Raw genomic sequence first — 4,935 nt, forward strand, 5'->3', positions numbered from 1 at the left:
AGCCTGCCTCACTGACAGAATCACTTCAGAAGAGCAGCAGCCAGCTCCTCCCTCCTCCCCCTCCTCTTGGCCAGGGAAGGAAGTGGCAAAATAACTGACTTTACAATGATAACTTGCACTATTGATGGGAAGTACATTATAGTATTTAGGAACAGGACCCCTTTGCACATTTAGCACCCCAGCTGTAGCAGAACTACAATAGTTAGTACTCAGCCCGCACAAGAGACACTGGCTTTTGTACTGATCCCAGAGCCTGCCCACTTCTGATTTATTATCTAACGTTTTGCAGGGTAGCCCTTTAGTTTGGGCAAGATTTTTGTTTAAGAATACATGGTTGGCATAGAATGTATGACTAGTAGCAGATAGTGCCATAAATAGAAGTGCCAGGCCCCACTGCAAAATCATTTCCAATGTGACAATAAAGTATGCTTTGTAAACATATACTGGGTGCCCATAACTCTTAGCACCATAATTCCTGTAGTTAAGGGACTTTAATTGCCTTTTTAATTATGGGGCACCATACTATTATGTTTACAAGACCATCCCCCCATCAACCCAAACCCCATATTTTTTAAACCAAGTGCCTTTATAGCTCACAAATTTTTCCTTATTGAAAAACTGGCTATGAGTACCCCCTGCCAATGGACTTGAATGCCCTCAACGGAGTGGTGTTGTTTGGGGGGGGTATTAAGCAGATCAAGGAGGGGATTGGTTTATGTCTGGGTTTCAGATTTCTGACAGTTTAAACCCTATACACCTTCCTGCCCCTGCTCTGGCTGTCATTGATTGATATGCAATGTACGTGTATGTATAAGTTCAAAAACTGCATAAGTTTAAGGGCCTAGTGATCTTGCTGTGGGGCCCAAATTAGTCAGCAGCGGTTCATAAAAATAGTAAAAATAAATAATGTCCTAATAAGTCAGTCACTGGAGTTTACATGTAAGTTACGTAAGTTGCTTCAAAACTTGCTGTGGGGCCCAATAACCAGTCATTCCCCTGCTGGAAATTGCATTTAGTTCTGGGCAGTTTTTGCGGAAGTTATGTAAATGACGTAAGTTTAGATATAATTTTGGTGGCCCTGGCCGTAGCTCCAGGATTGCCTGAGTCATTGGATGCAGCAGTGCTTGAACAGGAGGCAGGAAGGAATGAGCAGCACCGAGCACAACTAGTGCAAAGGAGGGACAGCAGCTGGAGGAACACTGAACACAACTAAGAAGTTCTAAGCAGGGTTCCAAGGCAGTAATGCAAAGGCTAAATTATCAAAGCACATTTCTCTCTTTGGAGGTATTCGGCAGAGAAAGTCAGCAACTGGAAAGACAACAGTGGGAGAAGGGACGCAGCAAAGTAGTGGGAACATACATCAGCATGTAAATCCTTGGAGAATAACAGTAGTGTAGCAGCACTAGGAAGTGTGACAGGTGTGCAGGAAGACCGCAGCTAAGTCTGGAAGGTGATAGGAAACAACAGCAGACAAAAGAGGCTGAGGTCTAATCATCAAACCAGGAACAATGCAGAAGATTTGTCAAAAAATAGCTGGGTCAGAGCCAGAAATACAGACTGGAGCTAAATAGGAATCAAAGGTTGAGTCAAGAACCAGGCTTGTGTCAGAAGAGAGAAGCCAGAATGATAATTGTTTGAAAAGTCAAAATGCAGTTTGCCACTCTTCAGATAATAGCCTCTGTGGCTGTGGGATAGCAGGTATAGTAGGGAGAGATGGAGCCTATAGTAGCAGTGGGATAATAGCCTCTGGGAAGGGACTGTGGCTGTGGGATAGCAGGTATAGTAGGGAGAGATGGTGCCTGTAGTAGCAGTGGGATAATAGCCTCTGGGGAGGGACTGGGGCTGTGGGATAGCAGGTATAGTAGGGAGAGATGGTGCCTGTAGTAGCAGTGGGATAATAGCCTCTGGGAAGGGACTGTGGCTGTGGGATAGCAGGTATAGTAGGGAGAGATGGTGCCTATAGTAGCAGTGGGATAATAGCCTCTGGGGAGGGACTGGGGCTGTGGGATAGCAGGTATAGTAGGGAGAGATGGTGCCTGTAGTAGCAGTGGGATAATAGCCTCTGGGAAGGGACTGTGGCTGTGGGATAGCAGGTATAGTAGGGAGAGATGGTGCCTGTAGTAGCAGTGGGATAATAGCCTCTGGGAAGGGACTGTGGCTGTGGGATAGCAGGTATAGTAGGGAGAGATGGTGCCTATAGTAGCAGTGGGATAAAAGCCTCTGGGAAGGGACTGTGGCTGTGGGATAACAGGTATAGTAGGGAGAGATGGTGCCTATAGTAGCAGTGGGATAATAGCCTCTGGGAAGGGACTGTGGCTGTGGGATAACAGGTATAGTAGGGAGAGATGGTGCCTATAGTAGCAGTAGGGGGATAATAGCCTCTGGGAAGGGACTGTGGCTGTGGGATAGCAGGTATAGTAGGAAGAGATGGTGCCTATAGTAACAGTGGGGGGATAATAGCCTCTTGGAAGGGACTGTGGCTGTGGGATAGCAGGTATAGTAGGGAGAGATGGTGCCTATAGTAGCAGTGGGGATAATAGCCTCTTGCTTGTAAAAACTGGGAGCTGACATCACTCACAAGCCAAATACCAGAAATGAAACCAGGCAGACATATAAATATTAAATATTTGGTGTAATTGCATCCAATTTGCAAAGTGCATGCAAAGTTGCATCCCTTGTGGCAAACTGCACATAACAATGCTTGCATTCTAGGAAAAAAATGCTGCACTGTGGAGGAAAATGGCAACATGGCAACTGCACTCAAAATTGCATTTTACTCACTGGCTCTGCAGATATAAATGAGCCCTATAGAGAAGTATCTCTCACTCCCTTAACTAAAAAACTGGCAAGCAACTGGGCTCTGTTGGAACACCTCTACTACTGCGCATAATTGTATGCAGTGGGATAAACCAATGCATCGTTTTACAGTATTTTACAGTAGTATACCTCTGAGGGACAAGTGAGTAATTAAATAATATCTGGAGAATAGTGCAATCAGATCATCTGAGCGTGTCTGCCAATAAAGCCACTGATGTATGAGACCCAGCCAGCTACAAATAGAAGTAGTAATCATCTCTGCATACAATTTGGCTCGTGCACAGGCTAATGCCTCAGTGGGATTCATGTGACTAATGGCACTTACAGTAGGCGCTAAACACCCTGCTATTAAAGGAGAGGTAATGCCAAATACATCATTTTGTCTAATAAAGGAATACAGAATTTTCAGCAACTTTTCAATATATGTAGATTCTGTGTATTAAGGTTATTTGTAAATGTAATTGCAACCAGAATCAGCATTTGTTTATTACTTTTCCTACTCCAAGCTGTGACATGTCTGCTCATCAGATGGTTTCTGCTTCATTGTTTCCAAATTCAGAGCCGCCGGGGCACAGAGCAGAAAGTGACAGACAGATACTGCTTTTAATAACGCTAGCTTTGATAAAGAACTTTCATTTTAAGGGCAGAGAGATGTAGCAGTTTGAGGTGATCTCCCATAGGCAACAAAATGGTTGAAGATGCCTTGTAATGCAGCACAATGGGGATCACGTCTTCAACATTGTCAAGCAATTCAGTTGTATTGGCAAGATCCCCACTCTTCTTGATGTTTTCAGACACTTTGTTGCATGTGGGTGAGGGGATTCCCCGGAGGTGAAAAAATGCGGCATCTGCTATTGCCCTCTGCCCACTGAAAATGTGTAATTTATGTTTACAGGTATGGGATGTGTCATCCGGAAACCTGTTATCCAGACTCTATTTTAATTTAAATAATTCATTTTTTTAAAAAGTTTTCCATTTTCTCTGTAACAATAAAACAGCACTTTGTACTTGATGCCAACTAAGATATAATTATTCCTTATTGGGTACAGAACAATACTATTGGGTAATTTGTTCTGACCAAATTACAGAAAGATCCCTTATCCAGAAAACCCTAGGTCCCGAGCATTCTGCATAATAGGACCCATACCTGTATTAGAAAATTGCTTAAAATTACATTTTCTTTCATTAGGCAAAATTTTATTTTTTGAGTCGACATCCCCTTTAAGAGGCCTTGATGTTTGTAGATTGTAAGCTCTTTTGGGCAGGGCCCTCTTCACCTCTTGTGTTGGTTATTGATTGCTTTATATGTTACTCTGTATGTCCAATGTATGAAACCCACTTATTGTACAGCGCTGCGGAATATGTTGGCGCTTTATAAATAAATGTTAATAATAATAATAATAATATGTGCTAATTATAGGAAAGTTGATTTTGCGACACCTACTTGCCTTCCCAATCCCGTCCCTCATGAGTAAAGCACTGATAAAAGTAGGCAGCACTGTATTCATGGGAATAGTACCCAGGGCAGGGGACAAAGTGCAAAAACATGGTGGATTGCACCCATTTTTTGCACTCTGCACCCTGTCTTGCATATCGTAAAAGACCCCTAAATTCTCATTTTAACAGAATGTGTACTTTCCAAAAATATAAGTTTTTTGGGGGCCAGCATACTGTTGGGGCTCTTCTGACACGGCATGTAATACAAGCAGTGTGCTTAGTTTGCATTAGCTAAATTGGCAGCCATTTTCATGGAACTCCTAATTGACTTATAATATCAATTTATTTTACAATAGGGGGTATATTATTCCCTATCTAACTGTCTACCAGGCAAGGACCAAACATGGAGTTCCCCTGTTTGCCCTGTTTGGTCCAAGTAAGTAATAAGTAGTAATAAAAACATAGATTATTTAGTGGCATATTCAGCTCAAGTTCTATTCATTGCACTCATGTTGAACGCAGGGTTATTCTGTCCCTTTAAAGTAACACTTGTGCCTATTCCAGGTTTCTAGTTCAGTCAAAATTCAGGTTTCTAGATCAGTTCAGAGACTGCAGGAATGTGTCACATCCAGGATGTTGCAATTTCCTGATTCAGTTGAAATGAAGAATGTAAAAGTGTAA

The sequence above is a fragment of the Xenopus tropicalis genome, chromosome 1 (genome assembly GCF_000004195.4).
Source record: "Xenopus tropicalis strain Nigerian chromosome 1, UCB_Xtro_10.0, whole genome shotgun sequence".
NCBI lineage: Eukaryota > Metazoa > Chordata > Amphibia > Anura > Pipidae > Xenopus > Xenopus tropicalis.